Genomic DNA, 24,604 nt, shown 5'->3' on the forward strand with positions numbered 1-24,604 from the left:
CAAGCTGTGGGGATACCCCAGATATCCTACCACTGCCCCTCTTGCCTTTCCGTATCATGCTATATTGTCCATTTTTATTTTTAATCCTCAAATCTAACCTTTGCCAACACATGCACACAGACACACACAAAGAGGCTTTGTATATGGTATTCAGCTATTAGTGAAACTAAAAAGAAATAAAAGAATTATTTATATACTCAGGATACTGTCCTTTGTTAGTTATATGCATTGAAAATGTCTTCTGTAAGTTAGTGACTCATCTTTCTGTGCTTGCCCCCTTAATTTTCCCCAAAATCACCCTGTACACCTCCAATCATATTCAAAATGAATATAAATTTGACCCCAATTTCTTGTTCTTGAATCACATTTGTACACCTCCACTCTCTTTCTTGGGAAAAAGTCCTTCCCATCATGCTAGAGACAACCATGTGACCCCACAGACTCCATGCCACTCCCCCCAACACGCCCCCCACCACCAATGTTCCTGAACATGCCCAGGAATGTGTATGAATCCTAGTTTTGCTGAGAGGACCCTTAGTTCTCCAAGTTGTGCCACCAGGCATGGGTCAAACAAGCCCCTAGTGGGGCTAGTGAATGGCTCCATGGCAAGGGGATCAGCAGACATTCAAAGGGCAGAGAGCTGCAATGATGGTATAAAAAAGACTGGGGATTAGGTGTCCAAACAAGAATTCGAGGAAGTCACAACCAGTCGGTAGCATCACGCATGCTACTTTGCATTATCCACTCAATTTAAGTGGTCTGGCTTCCCTAGATCACAGAAGGAGGTCACCTCAAGCTGTTTCTTAAGAACAACCCCACAAACACCTTAGAGGCCAGGAACACTAAGGCAAACAGTGGCAACCAACAAAGGCTCCATCAATTATCCTGCCATACCAGTATCCTACTGGACTGAGATATCTCCCTGGTGGCAACAGTGGAAGAGTGGGGTACTGGGAGGCCCTTGGCTGTAGGCCAGTGAGATCTAGCTCACCAAGACTGGAGGATGGGGGCCATTGGTACCAATGGTACTCTTTCAACTTTGGATCACTTGTTGCCTTGCGGTGATTCTAATATTATCATCTTCTATCTCCACTTAGTTCTTGATTCCTAGTTCCCTTGTTGAAGTCATGTGTCCTGTCTGCCAACAACACTCTAGTTCTTACAAGCGCAGGGACCTGGATGTGTATCTCTTTCTATGACCCATGGAACTCAACAGGTGCTTGATAAATACCCATCAAATTAAATCATGACTTTTAAACTTTAAACAAGTCCCCTCCTTTCCAAAGGAAGATTCTAATTATATCAGTCTTTCTCCTCCAATAGGTGGTTCCTCCAACCCTGAATATTTATTGTTACTAATCTCCAAGTAACCTTCCTTATGTGCCAAGAAAGGTATTTCAGCTATGGAAGTCATGTTTTTAAAGAAGCGGACATTTAATTTTTTATGAAATACTTTGTATCTAAATTCCAGTACTAGGCTGATGAAACAGAGCATTTTCTTGACCTAAGGTGAGACAATGTCTTCAGGGATCAGCCTCTAAGAATGTGGTTCTCAGATGCCATCCACAGATTCTGGTGTCCCTGAGACCCTTGCAGAGGGTCAGCCAAATAAAAACGAATTCCATGATAATACTGAGAAATTGTTTGCCTTTGTTACTGTGCTGGGTGAACACTGATGGTGCAAAAGTGACAGCAGGTAGAACTGCAGGCACTTTAGCTCTCGAGTGCTGGGGGCCTTCCCCACCACCATGCACTGGCAGTTTAAAAAACAACAAAAAAAAAAAAACAAAAAAAAAATTCATTTAAGAATGTCCTTCATGGGGCGCCTGGGTGGCTCAGTGAGTTAAGCCGCTGCCTTCAGCTCAGGTCATGATCTCAGGGTCCTGGGATCGAGCCCTGCGTCGGGCTCTCTGCTCAGCAGGGAGCCTGCTTCCTCCTCTCTCTCTGCCTGCCTCTCTGCTTACTTGTGATCTCTGTCTGTCAAATAAATAAATTTTTAAAAAAATCTAAAAAAAAAAAAAAGAATGTCCTTCATGATGTAGTAAAAATTATCAACTTTATTAAGTTTTGACCCTTGGGAACAAATGTTTTTAATATTCTGTGTGACAAAATGAGAACTACTTAAATAATTTCTGCATTATAAATATGAAGGTTGTCTTGAGGGAAAAAAGCACTCATGCAACTGAATTATGAGCTACACTCACTGTCTTCATGGAACATGTTATTTGAAAGAATGTCTGACAGAAAATGGCCATAGTTTTTGACAAATATTTTCTCCAAAATGAAGGAAGTGAGTCCATCACTTTAATGAAATAAAGCTGACAGTATTTGTTGCCAATGATAAAATTTGCATCTTCAAACAAAAATTAAGATTTTGGAAAATCTGTATCCCTCCCTGTGAAGTGGACAGCTTCTCTCAATGCCTAAAGGTTCTGATGAGTTCCATGGTGATATTAACAAGAGCACTGTTTTATATTGTACAATAAAACATCAACATTTGGGAGATCTAGGGAATTCATACAATCAATAATTTCTGATTGAATAATTCATTGTTACACAAATTATGCATGGATTTAAATTTTTTAAAAAATCAAAGTACAAGGTAAATCAATGGATTTTAGTACAATAGAACGTGAAAAGATAATACAGTATCAGATTCCACAATGCAACCAGCCTCTAAGAAACCACCACTGGGTGAGTGTTAGTGTAGTATTAAAAAAGAATATCCACAATTATCTTCAAAAATCTATGGAAATATATTCCTTTTTCAACTCTTTAACTGTGTGAGGCCAGATTTTCCTCATCTACTGCAATTAAAACAGTAATACAGGAGCTTAAATGCAGAAGTAATTATACATTTAAGAGATTTGCAAAAATATAAACACAATTCCATTCTTCTCATTAATCTTTTAATTTGGAAAATACAGTTACTTAAAACTTTTATTTATATTAACATGTAATGGGCTTATTGTAATTTTAAAATGAACTAATAAGTAGCTTTTTGGAATCGTCAGTAAATTTCAATTCTTGTGTCCTGGGACCAAAAGATTTGAGAATTGTTGGTCTAGGATAACTCAACCTAACTAGCATAATTAATAGGGAGGCACATCTTTAAAGTATGAACCGGATTATTTTTTTTTAATATTTTATTTATTTATTTGACAGAGAGAGAGATCACAAGTAGGCAGAAAGACAGGCAGAGAGAGGAGGGGAAGCAGGCTCCCTGCTGAGCAGAGAGCCTGATGTGGGGCTCGATCCTAGAACCCTGAAATCATGACTGGAGCTGAAGGCAGACTTTAAACCGCTGAGCCACCCAGGCACCCCTGAACTGGATTATTTTTTAACCATGTGTCTTACCTGATCCTCGCCTACACTGAGGCTCCTGGCTGGTGTTTATGGTGATGTTTATGGTGCTCACTTGGCATGATTGAAGAAATCCTGTATTTCACTTCTCAGAGGAACTGAGCACTATTTGCAAATTTGGAAGCTTTGCCTTCCCAGGTCATTCATAACAGTGTTGAGTAGGAGTACCTGTTCAGCTTTGTTTTCTTTCTCAAAGACAGTTCTCTGCCCTTGACTAAACACTGCCCTCAGTTTCAGAAGATTTCAGCAATATGACTGACCTTGGTGTAGGGTTGATAATAGTCAATATCAACCACATCCATATGTTTTCCTTCTCTGTAGATGTTTGTAACCCCTTAGCAATTCCTAGGGCATCTTTCAGGCATGATTTCTCTTTACAGGACAATTTCCCCAAATAGTTTACGCTTGATTCCGTATTCCTTGATCTTGTAGCTTGGGTGACTTATTCCATGCAGTCCTAGACGCTCAGAGATGGTTCATATTAAAATGGCATTCCCCAGTCTATATGATCCTTGAATTTCTGCCTAATTTCTGATATGAATTTGATCTGACAGAAGTTATATGCTTTCCTGTTTCTGTCATTTGTGGAAAGTTTCCCTTCTCCCATGAAACTCTTTTACCCCCAGTGATTTCGTTTACTGCTCTAGCGAACAACATATGATTTTTCCTCCAACCTCTAATTTGCAAAGTTGGTGACATTCATTTCTCAAGAAGGTATTTTAAAGTCTTTGTATTATTTTTTTTTAATGAACTACAGGTATTTATTTCAACGTGGTAATTTAGTTGTATTTCCCTTTTAAAATTAAGCATCTTGATGGATTTTTTTCCTTACTTTTCCTCTCCCTCCGGATTCTGAATTCAATCATGTTGTCACCATTATATAACAGTTCACCCACAGCTATTTTCTGTAGCTATTCCTGACCACCACTCAGGACAAAATGCAACATGTTTCTTTCCTTGTGGATTTAAAGGCTAACTTTTTAAAGAAATAATTTGTATTGTCTCAGATTCTTTATTTCTATATCTGGTCCTAGTTCAGGAAAACCAGGTCCTGGTACTAAAAAGTACTGCTACAATTTGTATAAATGGTTCTTGGGGGGAGGAGGGTAAGTCTGTGGCTATTATCATTTGGTCTAATTTTGTAGCTCTCCTTCTTATTACAAAATGTCAGCTCAGGCTCATCATTCAATTCAATAAACATGAGTTGAGCACACAATGTAATAAGTGCCTTGGGCATACAAATATGAAAGTCAATATAAAATACTCGATGCATCATGGTTTCTAAGCTCCCAGGAGTCCAGTCTAATGGGGGCGACAGAGGCCGACATGAATAACTCCAAATGTACGAACAAAGAGCTTTGCGAGGGCAGCAGGAACTCCTATGACCATAGCTGCTTTATTGAAGGCAACTGTGCCTTAAGGTTCTCCATCATCCTCATTGTGTGGTCCTTGTATCCCTGAGCTACACCAGTCTTGGCATCTAGGAGACTTGGGTAATAAGTGAAAGGACATTTGTACCAACCCACCACAAGAGGTCAAAGCTGACATCTTGTACTTTCCAGTGTATGCATTTCTGGTGCGATCTTCAACTGTGGTCATTCTGCACTGTTTCTTCTAACACGTGCCTGGATCCCCACTCCACCCCAATGTGGGCATGCCTTCCAGTGCCTTTGGTGCTGGGGTCTACTGTCCTTACTGCCATCACCGAAGAAAGTTCTAGAAGCTGTGATAATATTTTTACCCAGTATTTGAGGTCTCAGAAAGGCTGGTTACAGTTATTTTTTTGGCTCTTAGAATGACCTGTCCCTTTTGCTTGGTCCCCTTGGGATTTGGTGAAAACTCTGCCAAGTGGGGATGGAGGAAGGAGACATGACTTCAGAGTAGCACCATCCATGTATTGAACACTCGTATTTTTTTTTTTCCTCATAGTAAATACTTCACTTCTGGGGGCATACCAATCTCAAAGGTTGGGAAGCTCTTCATCTCCTCTCTGTTGAGCCAAATGACCCACATACCCTAAAACCTGACTGTCACTTTCAAAGTCCTTTCACCATTTATGCCAGGAATAGAGTCCCCCATACAAATGGGGATCTTGATGGACTGCCTGGCTATCCCAGCATTTCTGAGCTGAGCATTCAGGTTCACTCCCCCCACCCCCAGCCAATCTCAATCCTCTTGCTAGTGCTTTTCTAGCAAGTCTTTTTAATTATCAAAGTAATACATGTTCTTTTTCAAAAATTAAAATAGTACACAAAATATATATAAAGTAAAAAGGTCCCCGTTGTATCCTCCCCACTAATCGCACTTCTCAGAGATAGGTATCATTTCAAATTTGGTGTCTTTTCCGTTTACACACACACACACACACACACTTTATTGTTCACATATAGATTTTTTAACAAATTAATATTATGCTATGCATATTGTTTTAAAATTGAATTTTTACCAATAATAATATATTACTGTCTTGCCACATCAATTCATATAATTCTATGTCTTTCTTTTCATGGTATTCATGGTATTCCATAATATGAATATATCATTACTTATATAATCATTTATACCCATGTGTATCAATATTGTTTCCAATGTTTTGTTTTTCAAACAATACCACAACACCTTGTATGACCAATAGTGTGTATGCTCATTTTTTATAGTAATGCCAAAATAATAAAATTTTTAAATTCTTACCCATAATGCTACCCCTCACACAGATGTTTCTCCCTCCTTTATATGTCAACCCTGTCCTTCATCAAGAATTGTTTGTAGCCTTGTAATTCTCTGTCCCTTTGTTTGCTGAAATCTTAACTACAAGGTTTAATTCTACCCCAATTCCTAGCATAATGTCTAGCATATAATAAGTACCCTATAAGCACTTGAAAAGAAGGAAGGAAGGAAGAAAGGACAAATGCTAAGCACTATAGTACATTCCTTGTTTTATTAGCTGATAGCTACATATCTTCAATATGACTTTTCTGGTGCTCTCCATGTCAGTAGCTGCTTAAAGAGATCTTAGTTTCGAGGTACCTGGGTGGCTGAGTCACTTAAGCATCTGTCTTAGCTCAGGTCATGATCTCAGGGTCCTGGGATTGAGCCCCTCATTGGGCCCAATGCTCAGCTGGGGGTCTGCTTCTCCCTGTCCCTCTGCCTGTTGTTCCTTGTGTTTTCTCCTCTCTCTCTCTCTGTCAAAATAAACAAATAAACAAATAAAATCTTAAAAAAAAAAAAGAGGACTTAGTTTAGTCTATTTGCCAGACTATGGGTGATAAAAAGTGATTGTAGGAAATTATTGGTCCTTGACCTTGAAAGTCCTAAAACTGTCTCTGAATCAGAAGACTCAGGATGTGGTAGATTATTTGTGAAGAGGGGCACCATAATTCCCATCCTTTGTGTTATCCTCTCATGTGTCTTTAGACTTGGCTGTGTAACTTGCTTTGGCCAATGGGATGGGAGCAAATGTGACACAAAGACTTGAAAAGTATTTGCGTGTTTGGGTTTATTTTTGCTGTGGCTCTTGAGAACCCTGAAACTAGCATGTGAAAAAGTTACAGTTTGAGGCAGACTTTTAGAGGGTCCGAGACCATATGGAGCCAGGACAAGGCTTCTTAACCTGAGCTTCCTAAATCAACCATCCTGCCAAGCACCAGACATGCCTGTTGCTAGCTCAGATCATCCAGGCCCGGCCGAGCTGCCATTTGATTGACCTCGGATCAGAAAAACCACCCACAGTTGACATAGAATCGTGTAACTAATAAGTGTTTGTGTTTTAAACAACTAAGTGTTGAAGTGGTTTTTATTTTTTTTCTTTTATGCAGCAAAAACTAATTGACACACAGGAACTTACCAGAAAACGACAGTGTGAGAAACAATAATTTAAATTAATATTATACCTTACCAAAATGCAAAAACTTACATAAAATGCTAGCAAATTATGTACCACATGTGAACATGGTACCATGAACAACATGAGTTCTCTCACAAATATGTGGGATTTGCCACTTAAATCATCCTATCAACAGAATAAAGGGAAAATGCTTCTAATTGCCTTAATAGATGTAGAGAAAATGTTCAGTGAAATTCAATAGTGATTTCTAATAAAGCTTTTAACAATTCCTTGATTTCTCTTTCTTCTGCCTCATTGTTAGTGTACAGAAATGCAACTGACTTCTGTGCATTAAGTTTATATCCTGTGACTTTGCTGAATCCCTGTATCAGTTCTAGCAATTTTGGAGTGGAGGTTTTTAGGTTTTCTACATAGAGTATTCTATTATCTGTGAAGAGTGAAAGTTTGACTTCTTTGCCAATTTGGATGCCTTTTATTTCTTTTTGTTGTCTGATTGCTAGTGCTAGGACTTTTAGTACTATGTTGAATGGCAGTGATGAGAGTGGGCATCCTTGTCGTGTTCCTGACCTTAGGGGAAAAGTTCTGTTTTTCCCCAGTGAGGATGATATTTGCTGTGGGTTTCTTGCATATGCTTTTATGATATTGAGGTATGTTCCTTCTATCCCTACATTGCACAGAGTTTAGTGTGTTTTGTTTTGTTTTGTTTTCAGGAAAAGATGCTGTATTTTGTCAAGTTCTTTTTCTGCATCTATTGAGAGGATCATATGATGCTAAACTCTAAGAAACAAACGAGGGTTGCTGGAGGGGAGTAGGGTAGGAGGAAGGTATAACTGGGTGATAGGCGCTTGATGTGATTTGTACTGGCTATTTCATGCACCTGATGAATTACTGGATTCTACCTCTGAAACCAGTGAAAAAATACTTCTAGCAAGTAGTAATAGAAGGGAACTTGAAGCTTATAATGATTATCTTCTTTTTTTTAAATAATGATTATCTTAAAAACACATCTAAGGGGCACCTAGGTTTCTCAATCAGTTAAACAACTGATTATTTATTTCAACTCAGGTCATGATTGTGAAATCCAGGGCCCTGTCTCGGGTTCTGTGCTAAGCATGGAGCCTGCTTAAGATTCTCTCTCTTCCCTCTGCCCTCCACTCTGTCCTGCATATGTACTCTCTCTCTCTCAAAACAAACAAAAATTTCAAAAACAAAGCAAGTTGGTGCAGCCTCTTTGGAGAACAGTGTGGAGATTCCTCAAGAAATTAAAAATAGAGCTTCCCTATGACCCTGCAATTGCAATCCGGGGTATTTACCCCAAAGACACAGATGTCGTGAAAAGAAGGGCCATCTGTACCCCAATGTTTATAGCAGCAATGGCCACGGTCGCCAAACTATGGAAAGAACCAAGATGCCCTTCAACGGATGAATGGATAAGGAAGATGTGGTCCATATATACTATGGAGTATTATGCCTCCATCAGAAAGGATGAATACCCAACTTTTGTAGCAACATGGACGGGACTGGAAGAGATTATGCTGAGTGACATAAGTCAAGCAGAGAGAGTCAATTATCATATGGTTTCACTTATTTGTGGAGCATAACAAATAGCATGGAGGACAAGGGGCATTAGAGAGGAGAAGGGAATTTGGGTAAATGGGAAGGGGAGGTGAACCATGAGAGACTATGGACTCTGAAAAACAATCTGAGGGGTTTGAAGTGGCAGGGGGGTGGGAGGTTGGGGTACCAGGTGGTGGGTATTATAGAGGGCACGGATTGCATGGAGCACTGGGTGTGGTGAAAAAATAATGAATAATGTTTTTCTGAAAATAAATAAATTGGAAAAAAAACAAAGCAAAAACAAAAACAAACAAACAAAAAACCCAACTACACACATCTAATATGTTTAATGACAAAATGTAGAATTTTCCCTTTAAAATGAGGAACAAGATTATGATGTCTGCTATCACTGCTTCTATTTAATAACATTCTGGAAGTCCTCATCAGTGCAATAAAATAAGAAAATAAGATATGAGAGAAATAGAAAAAAAGAAAACCAGTTTGCATTCACAGAAAATATGATTCTATAATACAAAAAATCCAAGAGCATCAAATATAGTGCAAGTTTAAGAGATTTAAGCATACTGGCAGGATACAAAGCCATTTTATAGAAATTGAGAGGACTTTCCTGCATCACAGTGGTAACCGATTAGAAAATAAAATTTTAAAATACACCCAACAGCATGGTTAAAGCCCAGTCTCCCCCTCCCTGCTTACTCATCCTGCTTGTATTTCCAGGTGATATGGATGGACTAGCTGAAGTTTTCTAAGTTGCAGGAAGGCAGGGACAGTGTGTGTTTTGCCCAACACTGTAACTCTAAAGCCTAGCACATAGTAGGTCCTCAATAAACATTTTTGCCTGACCAACCTGATAGAGCAACCAACTATCCTGGTTTGCCCAAGGCTGAAGTTCTCCTGAGGATGTGGAACTCTCAGTGATAAATCACAACAGTCCTGAGCAACCTGGGACAGCTGGTCACCCTACCCATCAACAAACCCAAAGGGAAAAGAGAATTTACATGTCCATATATACCGGAAAATTCAGTTTATTCTACCTCTGTTACAGGGGAAAACACCATTCTTCCCTACTTTGTGTCTCTTCCTTATGACTCTCCTTTACTACTCACAAAGCAATTCACTTTTGGTCACCAAATATGTGATTTTTTTTCCCCACACCAACCAAGTCTCTCTCCAATACCAGGTGGATGCCCTACAGTTTAACTCGATTTTGACACATCTACCAGCAGACAACTCAGATCCCACAGATTAAGAGCTCAGTCCCACAGACTGCCCCACCTCCCACCCCCACCCCAACTCCCATCCCCCACTTCAGACTCCAGGCACCAGCCCAGGTGATCACCTTGCTTCTGACCAACTGGCTATAAATTGGAGATTCCAACAACCTCCTCTTTCGGTTCGGTTAATATGCCAGAGTGAATCACAGAACTCAGGAAAAACACTTATGTTTACCAGTTTATTAAAGGATATGATAAAGGATATAGATGAACAGCCAGATGAAGAGATAGTCTGGGAGTGGATTGAGCACAGGAGCTTCTGTGCCCCAGGAGTTAAGGTATGTCGCCCTCCTGGTATATGCATATTCACCCACCTGGAAGCCTGGAAGCTTCCCAAACCCCATACTATGGGGATCTTATGGAGGCTTCCTCACATAGTCATGGTCAATCTTAACTCCATTTCCAGCCCTTCTCTCCCATTGGGAGGATGAGGGGGTGGAGCTGAAAATTCTAGGCTTCTAATCATGGTTTCATGGTTTTGTCTTTCTCATGACCGGTACCCATCCAGGACCCAACCAGCCCACCCAGAGTCACTTTATTGAAAGGAAAGATACTCCTAGTGCTCTTTTCACTTAGGGAATTACACAGGTTTTAGGAGTTCTGTGCCAGGAACTGGGAAGAGAGCAATATATATCTTCTATTACTGCACACCATGGTTAACCAAGGAATAAGCTATTGGCTTCAGGGTTAAAAAAGGAAGTGAAAAAATTTTCATTGAGTTTGTTTTGGTAGGTTATTAACCAAATCAAGCTACACTAATGAAACAGTACTTCTCCATGCTAAAAATTATACACCAATATTTTAGAATCTAAGACCAAGTTAAAACAACCAAGAGTTTATAGAACTTATAAGATTCTCCCTACACCATGCCAACACAATCTAACAGCATCCCAAAGTGAGAAGCCATAAAAGAATTTTCTCCATTAAATTGCAAGTAACTGCAATATCTTTTTTCCCAAAAGTAATCTTAAAAATTCAAAAGGCGCTGTTGCTCTGGAAAGGAGATAATAATGAAATAATACTCATCTGATAAAACAACTACTTCTGGTGAGAAATATAATGAGTAATGAATTTGCCTTACATTCAATACTTGACAATTTTTCTAAAATACCCTAAACAACCACACAGATTTCCTATTTCAAATTAATATTCATCACTTTCAAAATACAGGGAAGGGTTACAGTGGCACAGATTATTCAATAAGTAAAAAATATCATTTACCAAAATGTTCTGTCATGGTCCATGATTTACCTATCCACAAATAAAAGCTGATTCCCTCAGCACACCTATGTAATTTATCACATCCAATTGAAATCATGGATTCCTGTGTGGCTTCTGTCTTATTCTTTCTCTGTGCCAGAGAGGTCTTCATGATTCTGCCTTTATGACACTTTTTTCTTTCCATTTAATTTTTTTATTAATTTATTTATTTTCAGCATAACAGTATTCATTATTTTTGCACCACACCCAGTGCTCCATGCAATCCGTGCCCTCTATAATACCCACCACCTGGTACCCCAACCTCCCACCCCCCTGCCACTTCAAACCCCTCAGATTGTTTTTCAGAGTCCATAGTCTCTCATGGTTCACCTCCCCTTCCCATTTACCCAAATTCCCTTCTCCTCTCTAATGCCCCTTGTCCTCCATGCTATTTGTTATGCTCCACAAATAAGTGAAACCATATGATAATTGACTCTCTCTGCTTGACTTATGTCACTCAGCATAATCTCTTCCAGTCCCGTCCATGTTGCTACAAAAGTTGGGTATTCATCCTTTCTGATGGAGGCATAATACTCCATAGTGTATATGGACCACATCTTCCTTATCCATTCATCCGTTGAAGGGCATCTTGGTTCTTTCCATAGTTTGGCGACCGTGGCCATTGCTGCTATAAACATTGGGGTACAGATGACCCTTCTTTTCACGACATCTGTATCTTTGGAGTAAATACCCAGGAGTGCAATTGCAGGGTCATAGGGAAGTTCTATTTTTAATTTCTTGAGGAATCTCCACATTGCTCTCCAAAAAGGCTGCACCAACTTGCATTCCCACCAACAGTGTAAGAGGGTTCTCCTTTCTCCACATCCCCTCCAACACATGTTGTTTCCTGTCTTGTTAATTTTGGCCATTCTAACTGGTGTAAGGTGATATCTCAATGTGGTTTTAATTTGAATCTCCCTGAGGGCTAGTGATGATGAAAATTTTTTCATGTGTATGACACTTTTCTAATTCTGTCCAAATTGATCCTAGGTCTAACATAAGGGGAATAGAAATAGAAAAGAGATCAAGCTATGGTACTATCAGATTGATTAGCCAAGCAGTGAGAAAAAAGAGAAGAAAAACAGAGTACGTACAGTGAATGTCCCAATAAGTTAAGATGCTAATTTTATCCTTAAAATAACTCAAGAGGTAGATATTATGAACCCTGTTTGCTTATGAGCAAACTGAGGCTCAGGAAGTTTGAATATACTGAGCAGGTTCATTCAGCTACTGAGGGGCAGGATTCAGATTTAATTCAGATTTAATTCATCTGGGTGGACATACCCGGGTGGCTTGGGTAGTCTATGATAAATGAATAATTTGGACCACATAATTAGAAAGTGAAAATTCCTGACTTTAACTAATAAGAAATGTAAGAAAACTAACTTCTATGCGTGCATAATTCTACTTTTAGAATTTATTGTGGACATGATTTTATAACTCCAATTTTGATTAAGCTGAACTAATAAACCACAGAAATAATAAATTTTTCCTGACCCTCTCCCAAAATAATAAACATCCACTTTGTGGATAAACATGTTCTCTTATTTTAGTTTCAATGTATGTTAGTAGTTTAAGTTGGAATTTTGTACTATTTCAAAAGTGCATCTAATTTAAAATATCTCATTTTGGATCAAATTATCTGATACATGAAGCAATGGGTCACCCAGAAAGCCATTATTTCTAAATAATCTTTCTTTCATTAAAGATTTGCTTAGTCTCAAATGCTTAGCTTTATTAAAACTTAACTTTATTCTGTTCAAGTGATATTGTATTCTAGGTTAGATTTAATAATGCTAATCTTATTTATTTTTGGATTATGAGATCTAAAATATGTCATTATAACAAATTAACAATGCAGTTGTATATAGACAGAAATATAATAGAACAGAAGAGTTTAGAGAAATAGACAGAGGTCAGTTTATTTAGGGTCCTATACATCAGATAAAGGAGTTTGGACTTTATTTTCATTCAATAGGAAGCTAATGAAAGATTTTAAGCAGGAGAACAACATGGTTTGATTTATGTGTTAAGAAAAGCACTCTGACTGTTGTATGAAATTGGATCATAAGAAAGGGCAAGAGTGGAATCTGGAAGGTCGGTTGAGAAGTGCAGCCAAACTGTGTTTAGGGGAAAAGACATTGGTAAGTGAATGGTGGGAAAGCAGAGGAAATAGAAGGGTGATGTTTGGTATCTTATTGGTGGATTGGGTTGGGAATAGGCTCCCTAGAGAGAGCAAAGAGCCAAGTGTATCCCCTAGGTTTGAAGACTGAGCTATAGAGGGCAGCATTTTCTGAAACGGAGGATAAGAGAGAAGCAGAGTGTTTCCCTTGTTGCAAGGTCTATATGTGTGCTTGTTTGGGGATAATGTCACTTTTAGAATTTCACCCTCCTTAACTGTTCATATACATTTTGTAATTTTCCAACTGTGGCACATAGACTCCACAGTAGTCCCCTTGATCCCAGTGTCTTGGTGTTCATGCTTTGTGTCACCCCTTCCCCTTGAATACCGATGGGACCTGTGACTTGCTTCTCACCAGGGGAATACAACAAATGTGACAGAATATGCATGAATGCACATATGTGACAACATTATGCAAAATTGTTGCTCCTTTTGCTAGGAAACTCTCTCTCCTGTTGGCTGATGGAGAAAAAAGCTATCATGTTGTGGACAGATCAAGAGAGGAGCTAAGAGCCAAGCAACTGAGGGCAGTCTCTGGTTAACAGGCCAGCGACATATTGGGTCCCTTAGTGTGACAACCTGGAACACCTTGAATACTTCCAACAACTACATAAGCTTGAAAGCAGATCCTTCCCGAGTCAGGCCTCGGAGAAGACAGCAAGCCCAATCAGTTCGTTGATTGTAGCCTTTGAATGCCCTAAAACAGCTAAGCTGTTCTCAGATTCCTGGTCCATAGATACCATGACATAAGAAAAGTGTGTTGTCTTAAGCCATGTACTTGAGATAATATAGCTAAGTTAAAAAGATAACTAATAAAGCAATGTTCTTAAACTGTTTTTAAAAGAAATTATAATCATAACAGGATTCAGGTTTCTTCCAGGGAAAGCTCTTATTACTGTTTTAGAAATGTTGTTTTTTATAAATGTATAATATTTATAAATGTGTAAGTCCATATATTCCCTCCAACAACATACATATAAAAGTATTACATCTATCTGTCAATTTAACACTTATAGAATTTATAAGCTACAAGAAAATTTGGAGAAGTGAGACAACTCACCCAAGTTCCTACAGTCAGTTAGTGACAAATCCGGGAGCAAAATTTGCCACATTGAAATGTGATTTTAGCATTCACAGTACATGCAACCAGGAGGAAAGTCTTGACAATCTTCCATTTTTAAAGTGTATACTATCAAAATCTTACAAGAACTCCCAAAAGACAAAAATTTTCTCACCTAGAAAGTATACTGCCATATGCAAGCTTAGCTTTAAGAAAGTCATCAGAGCTGAATAAAATGGCTTTTATTTGTATTTGACTCCCTATTTCACTCTGAAGCATCTCCTGATACATGTTTTTTTAGCTTTTATATTTCATTCAGGATCTTATTAAATACGTATGAACCATAGTAGATGCTGAGAAGGAAAGACAGCCTAGACTCTGCTCTCACAAAACTGCTGGTTTGAAGTGCCATAGATAAAATCTGTCTTGACTTCATCAAAGACTGTCTTAAAATGTTTTGTTAGATCCCCCAATAAGAAAGCCTTAATGCTGATGCACGCACAGACCCCAGCACTGAGTAAATGTACCTGCTGTTGCTAGACAGAAAGGAAACAGGAGGTACACAGGGATAGTGTGTTACTATGCATTACTATGCAATTCCCCATAATTTCACTTTCAATAGTTTTTCATCTTATTTGATAATGACCCTGATAAGAAGAAAACCGAAATGCTCAGCAATAGGCTGAGAGCAATTGGAATGATTCATCAGAGTGAACAATTGCGCAACCATTGCCAGGGGTAGAAAGTGGCTGAAAGTTGCACCATTATAAACACGTACTTTTGGACTTCTGCCAGAGGCCCAAGAAATGGCAATAGGTAAACTGCTGGGATGAGCTGGCAAAACCTTGCATCTCTTCTTTTTGGTGGATATTTATTGAGCATCTACTATCAATCAGATACTGTGCCAGATACTGGGAATGTAAAAACTGAATCAAGTACCAGGTTGGACTTCAATAAAAATAAATTGCACTTGAGTTCTGCGACAGAACAATATCTACAAGACCACACAGGAACATAAAGGATTAATTCTAGTGTGGGAGTCAGAGGAAGCATCTTAGAGAAGGTACAGTGTTTCTTTACAGGGTGATGAAAATGTTCTAAAAGTGATTGAGATGATGCTTGGACACCTTCTTGAATATAGTAGAAGCATCAAATTGTATACTTTAAATGGGTGAGCTATATGATATGTAAATTATATCTCAATAAAACCGACACAAGAAAAAAAAACACAATAGAGGTAGGATCATGGAGTGCTCAAATGACCTCAATTTTCACATGTCTCTGTGCCCATGCCTTTTGACTTTCCACTTTTCTCACTAAAGAGGTAGAGTCATTTCTCCACACATCAAACCTCAGTGGACCTATGACTTACTTTTTCTAATAAACTGCAGGGAAATGGCTCAGGACCCGTTCTGAGCCAGGGACTCAAGAACTCTTCCATGTTTCCATTTGACATTTGCTCCTCCTCTGCCATTGCCATCAAACATACCTGAATTATCCTGATAGGAGATGAGAGACATGTGGTGTCCAAAGGATTCTCTTTAGTCATCCTGCCTGAGGTCTTCCTAGCTTAACCAAAAGCCAGTCAATTCCCAGACATGAATCCCAGTCATGACCAGAAACAAACAAACAAACAAAAATAGCACCCATTCAGTTTTGGGGGGGAAAGAGGTAACTGATGGAATCATGCAACACATCATTCAAGAGTCATCTCATGAACTTCAAGAAAGAGGATAAAGAGTTTAGTGAATGAAATTCAGAGTTTCCTGGACACTCTCTCTTACAGAGAAGAAGGAGCGGGAGAGTTAGAATACATACATTCAATTGTGTGTGTGTGTGTGTGTGTGTGTATAAAAATATAAAAATTCTGGTTAAAAGTAGTACAAAGTGGTTGAAAATTCCACAGTGACATTTTAAAATATAGCTTGTACTGGGGTACCTAGCTGGCTTACTCAGTAGAGCAGGCAACTCTTGATCTCAGGGTCATGAGTTCAAGCCCCACGCTGGGAGTTGAGCCTTCTTTAAAAAAAATGTGTCAATAAAATATAGTATATACTATTTTGTATCTAATTATGGTTAAATTGAAAAACATACCTTAATTTTTTCAGTATAAAAGTTTAGCCAAACAACATCACATCTGTGGTATTTGAGCCAAAGATGTATTACCTTGACCTATTCACAAGAAAATGTTAGAATAATCCAAATTGTGGGACATTCTAGCGAAACAACTGACCAGCACCTTGAAATGTATCGAGGTCATAAGGGACAAAAAGAAGGATTTTCTCAGATTTGGAGGAAATAAAGGAGACATGGCAACTAGATGAAATGTGGAATCATTGGATTCTAGAACAGAAAAAGGACATTAATGGTATGATTAGCAAATTTTGAACAAGATCTATAGATTAGTGAATAGTAAAAAAAACCCTATTAAATCAAATGTTTATTTTCAGGTTTCAATAATTGTATAAATAAGTTCTCAACATTTGTTAGACACTGGGTGAAGAACTCTGTGTACTACTTCAGCAACCTTTTTGCAAGTTTAAAATTATTTCAAGATAAAATGCTTTTTAAGTAAGAAAGTTAGGTGAAGAATAATGTGATCATATTTACACACTTTAAAAAAGTGTGTAATTTGTGTATGATTTGTGGACATGCCAGACACTATTCTAGATGCTGATGGTATAGCAGACAATAAGACAGAAAAAAATCCTTAGACTCACTTGTAAGCAGACAGAAATTTACAAGATAATTTCAGCTGGTGCTGAATACTATGTAGAAAATAAAACAAGGGGCACCTGGGTGGTTCAGTGGGTTAAGCCTCTGCCTTCGGCTCAAGTCATGATCTCAGGATCCTGGGATTGAGCCCCACATCGGGCTCTCTGCTCAGCAGGGAGCCTGCTTCCTCCTCTCTCTCTGTGATCTCTGTCTGTCAAATAAATAATTTTTTTTTTAAAAAGAAAAGAAAACAAAGTCAGAGGTTGATTGGAGAGGCTACTTTAGAGTAAGTGGTGAGGAAAACTCTCTCTGAGGAAATGTTATTTTAATATGATCTGACTGACCTAAGGGGCCCACTTTGTGAAGTTATGGAAGGGACTTTCTAGGCTGGGAAAAGCAAAGCAAAGGCTCTGAGGCAGAAGCAAATAGGAAGTATGACAGGAAAAGAAAGTCTAGACTAGCCCAGGGCAGAATGGAACCAGGTCAGACTGGAGCATAGGGACTATTCAGAATAGGTAGCCCTGGGTAAGCGTTCAGGTACAAAAAGAAACCATTGCATGGTTTTAAGAGAGGTGGAACACACTGTGGCTGACATTCTTTGAAGTGTCTGTTTTTGTTGTTGTTGTTGTTGTTGTTGTTGTTTGTTTGTGTTTTGTTTTTTGGTCAAAATTAACCTGTGAGAGGACAAGAGTGGAAGGAGGAGGTCCTGTGAGGATTGTGATTGCGGTAGGTCTAGAGAAGAAGGCATGGTGGCTTGACGAGGGTGGTCAGTGAGGGCAGAAAGCAGGGAATGACTTGGGATATATTTTGTTGGAAGTGGAGCAAAACTTTGCAGATGGATTGGATGTGGGAAGTGAGGGAAAGCAATGTAGGATAATGCCTTGTTTTCATGTGCAACTTGTGTAGATTTGGGTACCAGATGACAGGGGATATTGATGGAGAAACAGTTTTCTTGGGAGAAAAAATCAGGAGTTCTTGGGGGGGGGAAATTCAAGAATTCCATTCTAGCTATATTTTAATTGAGACATTAGACCTTCATTATTTCAGGGTTTTTTTGCAATGATTAATATGTGTGTACATATGTGTGCATGTGTGTGTATGTGTAAGCAAAAGTATATTGCCTTTTAGGAGCTTACATTTTGAAAAAAAAAATAAGTAGGTTGAAGAACATTCAAAATTTGGCCAACCAGCTGCCTCAATTATTCAAATAGACAGGGAGCGTATCTCAACCTGGAGGAGTTACTGAAATGAGACTAATACATAGGAGAAATGGCTCCATCCTGAAACAAGCGGTTATAGAAGTCACAAAGAAAAGCAATGTATTAAATTTGTTCCTGAGCATGAACAATGCTGGGCATCCACAGGCAAACCTTTTTATAATCATCATCACCCATGTAAATACATCTTTCAAGAGAAGAACAATAGAGACCAGGCATATGGCCTTCAGGTTTAGAAAAGGGAACTTTGACCAAATGTGCATGTGGAAAGAGATATAATAGTAATTTTTTTCTTTATTAAAGGAACACCACACAGGGAATCTGGGGACTACAGGAGTGTAACTGCAGGAGGGACTAGGGTACAGTGGTCAAGGAGGTAAGCCATGACACCCCACAGGCCATGCTCTATTCCCACCAACATTGACTGGTTGTACAACTTAGTTCAAGTTCTCTAACTTCTCTGTGCCTCTATTGTTATCTGTAAAGCTGGGATAAGAATATGTGGTATGTGTAGTATGTGTAATGCCCGAGCTCTCCCCTTTCCCAGATTCCCCTTAATAGGTGCTAGGAGTGTTACCAGAAGATGGCCTTCAGCTGTCAGCCCTCTGTGGTGATTGCCCTGGCTGAGGAAATTGTCTCTCCCAAGGTCGCAACTCCTTTCAGGGGCAGCCCACATCCAGTGATTGGTCAACAAGGGGTTTAAAGGCCTGAACTCCCAATTCAGAGCAGCCATAAGGGCCTTCCAGCTCCAGAGCTCCACATGGGGGTGACCGATGCCTTCGCTGGGTTTTAACTTCAATGTCTCACTCTACCCTGTCTGGCTTCCTTCTCCTCCCTCCCCCAGGAGTTTGTACCAAGACCTGTCCCTAAGAAACATCTTGCAGTGTTAATCTCCCCCTCAGAGACTGCTCCTGAGGGAGCCCAACCTGTAACATAAAAGTACCCTCCTCGGGACGCCTGGGTGGCGCAGTTGGTTGGACGACTGCCTTCGGCTCAGGGCGTGATCCTGGAGTCCCGGGATCGAGTCCCACATCGGGCTCCCAGCTCCATGGGGAGTCTGCTTCGCTCTCTGACCTTCTCCTCGCTCATGCTCTCTCTCACTGTCTCTCTCGCTCAAATAAATAAATAAAATCTTTAAAAAAAAAAAAGAAATCCTTTAAAAAAAAAATAAAAAAAAATAAAAGTACCCTCCTCAAAGTTGGGGGGCTCAGGGGCAGGGAAGGAACAAATGAAACAAGATGGAATCAGGAGGGAGACAAACCATAAGAGACTCTTAATCTCACAAAAAAAACTGAGGGTTGCCGGGGGAGGGGGGTTAAGGAGAGGGTGGTGGGGTTATGGACATTGGGGAGGGTATGGGCTTGGTGAGTGCTGTGAAATGTATAAGCCTGATGATTCACAGACCTGTACCCCTGGGGCTAACAATACATTATATGTTAATTTAAAAAAAATTTTTTTTAAGTACCCTCCTCAGAGGGTATCCCTTAGAAATAAATGTCATGGGGCGCCTGGGTGGCTCAGTGGGTTAAAGCCTCTGCCTTCGGCTTGGGTCATGGTCCCAGGGTTCTGGGATCGAGCCCCGCATCGGGCTCTCTGTTCGGCGGGGAGCCTGCTTCCTCCTCTCTCTCTCTCTCTCTCTGCCTGCCTCTCTGCCTACTTGTGATCTCTGTCTGTCAAATAAATAAATAAAATATTTTTTTAAAAAAAGGAAAAAAAGAAATAAATGTCATTCACAGAGTATGTGTACATAGAAAGTGAATAGAGCCATTTGCTACTGTTACTGAGGTGTTTTCTTACAAAGTTATCAGCATCTGCAATACTCTTCTCCCCCCAGCCATAAAAGGCACATTGCAGTGGCTTGAGTTTATCTTCCATACATTGTATTAAATACCAATGAAGTTACCAATGAAGTTAACAGTTAACAGGTGACAAGAAAAGAAAGAAATGTATTTCTGATCTCTTTGATGCTACTGGAATCCCTCATTCTTTATTGTCAGAGGAGCATTTTTGTGTTTGCAAACTGAATTTTAAAACCTTCTCTTTTTATATACATACATATTTTATTTTTTAATTGAGAAAAGGCAGAAATGAACTGTATTTTTATTAGGCTGAGCTTACATACATCTTCTGACAAAGACTTCTTTATGACAGAAATTCACATTTATCGAGTCTTCTGAGATGAGAGGAAACACATATCCTGAGCTTAGTCCATTCTGTTCAGAAATAGTTCTTGTAACCAGAGGGCTGGATATTAAGCTCATTTTGTTGCTGCGTCTTATTTTTCTAGCTCACTCATAAGTACTTGATCCTTATGAGTAAAATAGAGGTGAAACTTTTCCCATAAAACTAAAGATCCTAAAAACAAGAATAACCAGAGTGCTTTCATTCTTGAATGCAATGAATAGAAGTCCACCTGAAGCTCAACTTGAAAAACAAATGTTAGCCCAAAAAATCAGGTTCAACATTAGATTAGACCACACTCGAACACATCAGTAGGGGGAGAAAAAAAGAGTGACAAATGCAAGCTAGCTGGGGGAAAAAAAAAAAAAAGCTACAGTTGGTAAGAAGTTATCTTTGTATCAACTATGACTCTTCAAAGAGCAGTAGTTGCATAATGTGATTACCAGCCAAGTATACAACGTATACAACAAGTGACTATATTCCTCTTCCAATTGGAAAACCAAAATGGTTTTGATCCTGAATGCCTGTATTTTTCAAATATTATTCCCTGACACAAAGCCTTCATAGGGCGAACAGTTTTGCAAATAATCATCAAAAGAAGTTCCCTCTATCTCCTGTTCAGCACAGGTTCCGGGCTCTTTGTTTCATATAGACCCATGTCCATTTGAAGGCTTTTGGGAGATTCCAAGTCACTATTCATGGCGTTGGGGTCCATGCCTTCCTTCCAATGGGCACCTCATTTCTCAGCCATGAATTGAATAAATTGGAACTGCCTGGCATAAAGTTTGAGTTGATCATTGATGTCTACCCATTTCACTTTCTGGGTATCATCACCAGCTTCCAGATGAAGACAGTCGGTTATCTCACCTGTATCATCGTGGTAGTTCACAGCCTCTGTCTCCATCCACGGGTTATCTGTGTTGCAGGGATCATCCATGTAACCTTTATAGACACCAAGTGTTACTGATTGAATAGTTTGTGCAGCTATTTCTCCAGCTCCGGGGTCTTTACTCTAGATTTCTGTAAGGAGTTCATGGCTTCCTTCCCAAATTCTGTCTTCAGTATGGTACTAATTTTCTCTCCTGGCTCCACCATTTCCCCTGGGATGGCCCATTCTCCACAGTCCTTCCTTTTGATGGCTACAAATTGCAGGACATTCCTCTTAGAAACAGGATGGATAATTTTCTTCCCCTTGCTATTATTTTACCACTTGGTTAAGATGAGATCTTCAGCTTGATTGGGACCCCACCACCCTAGAAGCCCTCTGCCCACCAGCCCTGGCCAACCTGCGGGATTTCTATGCCTGCCATTCTTCACCTCATACAAACCATTTTGGCTTTTTCTTTCAACATGCCCACCCTCCTCATTGAATTTAGAAGAGAAGTTCCTGTCACCCACCAGAGGGTCTGCCCACATGGGCCAGGCCAAGACAGAACTGGCTGTGCACTCAACAGGCTTATACTCTGGCCACTCAGCCTGCCAGCTTACCTTCTTGTCCGGGACCTGGCTTCCCTCCACTTTGGAGCCAGGGTATGGAGAGGTCCTGGCCTTCTTGTGGGGGTTCTCAGCAGCGGCCTTTGATCTGACATGATGAAGCTTGGAGGAAACCCACCTGAGGAAGGCGGGTTCCAACCAGCGGAGATGTTGGGGCAGCTGCTGGGCCTGCAGGCCAGAGAGGCCAAGGTCACGGACAGAGACACCGTGGCTAACCACTTTGCCAGGCGTTCCCTGTTGCGCGGCTGGTGGGGGTTTTGGTGGAGCTCAGGGATGCAAAACCACGTGTGGAACCCACTGCGAAAGGGGGTCATGTGGATGGGGGGGGCATACCCCGCCACCCCAGCCATGCAAGCCTTTTCATTTTACACTGAAAGGTTTTGACATATGGAAGGGCTTCCAGATGCCAAGTGCTGGGGTTGAGAATATCCCCCAAACACCTCCAACAAAATTAGCACCCAACGACAGCAAAAGTGTTTTCGTGCTTACTGAGGTATTAGCCATTAGGAGTAGATTTAGTTCCCTAGGTCCAGAATCTCAGTTTGGGAGAGGGAAGAATGAATGATCCAGGGGTGGCAGGTGAGGTAGTTGGCGGATGGGTAGAGGGGGAACACAAAATGCCTTGTTTGGGATGATCAAAACCCTAGTGAGTGCAACCTCACAGGAGGAAGAGAGTTCATTTGGTACACAGAACATGGTCCTTGTGGGAAATCCATGTTGCACAAGATATGGGAGATGGTTCGAATCTTGGGTCCACCATCTACTCACCAAATGGTGTGGGCAAATTGCTTCATCTTTCTTTTCAAAGAAGTATTGGCTACAGCATGCCAGGAGCTGTGTTAAGCACAGAAGATTCTATTGAGGTCTGGACCTCATGACCTCTGCTCTTAAAGGATTCCAGTGGTAGAACTAACACTGGAAGGGCAGGGCCCTGGACTCCTTAAGAGCAGAACACAATCCAGTTCAATCCCAGCATCCCCTCCTTCCCTGGGACCTTCTTGGGCTAAGTTACTTAAACTCACTTCAGAATCCTCATGTGTAACATGAAATAATAATATCCATCTTATAGGGTTGTGCTGACAATTAAGTGGGATGTTACACGTGAGTCAGTTTGACAGAATTTAACCCACTGTATGCACTCAGACATGCTACTTGTCATTACTCTAATTATCATTACCTTTTTGACCCTGCACCTTGAAAACAGCAGGACAGTTGCAATAATTATGGGAATTGAGCAGCTCAGATATGAGGTCAGAATTAAACAACCTACGATTTCTCTCTGTAGAGAAATTCAGGCCGAGAAATAATGGCATCTCGATCCTAAAATGATAAATAATGAGCAGAAGAGGCACTAGCTAAGTCATTATATCCAAGAAAACAAACCCTAGGGAAGGATATCTTAACATGAAACAGATAGTTTTAGAACAAATGGAATACTGTATATACTCTAATTGAAACCCAAAGGATATTTAGCATTTCCTACAGGTTGTTCTATGTTACACCAGCCCCATAAGTGATTTGATGGTCAAACATGTTTGGGAAATTCTACATATTTCACCACCCTCCCTTAGAAATTCAGGGTTCACATTACTGTTTGAAAGATCCTATGAATTCCGGTAAAAACAAACCGACCAAGCCTAAACTATTTAACTCTGTTTCACTTAGTATTTTTCAGATTACCTGACCAGAGAATGCTTTGTTTATGCAGTCGTTGGTATTATTTTAGGAACACATCTCCTTAACTTCAGAAAAGTTTCAAAATGTGTACATGTGTGCTTGAGGGTAGGTTGCTAACCATTTGAAGTTATCACCCTCACAATGCAAGGCAGCTGTTGAAAAGTCATTCATCACCCTCTTCAAGAAACCTAAGCTAAATGAGCCAGGACTCCAGAAGGCTTGAAACCCAGAAATCACTGGAACTATTGAGAACAAAAAGTAGAAAAGGACTGACAGCATAGAAATGTGAGACCTGGCCATCATCAACCATTGTCATCATTATCATTGTCGAAAATTTGCTGTGTGCACTGTGCAAAGAACTGCTAGGAAAGAAAGATGATTAGTAAGAGATATAGTCCCAGGTCTATAAGTTGGGCCTTCCTATGTTTGCATTGATTTTCAGTTGTGGGATTATTATTCCTCTGAGTCTCCTGGAGATGTAGTAGGAAAACCACTGATGTGAGAACGTAAACATGTTGGAAGAAGACACTTGTAAATTCCTCATACAATTATTTCCAGGCATCATAATATAACTCATAAGAAACAAATGAAGCAGGAGTCTTTTGGCTGGTTCTAGCTTTCCGCCACCATAGGCTATGTAACTTTGTACCTGACACTCGGCTTCTCTGGGTCTTAGTATCTCATGGTGAAAAGAATCGGTTGGCCTCTGTTAGCTGCTAAAGTCCTTCCAGCTTTAACATTTTATGATTCTAGGATCTT

General features: G+C 39.9%; 1 pseudogene; it reads right to left on the reverse strand.

The window, feature by feature from the left end:
- Positions 1–21,281: 21,281 nt before the first annotated feature.
- On the reverse strand, positions 21,282–22,482 carry LOC122899275 (annotated as a pseudogene).
- Positions 22,483–24,604: the final 2,122 nt, after the last annotated feature.

The sequence above is a fragment of the Neovison vison genome, chromosome 2, assembly GCF_020171115.1.
Source record: "Neovison vison isolate M4711 chromosome 2, ASM_NN_V1, whole genome shotgun sequence".
Classification (NCBI taxonomy): Eukaryota; Metazoa; Chordata; class Mammalia; order Carnivora; family Mustelidae; genus Neogale; species Neogale vison.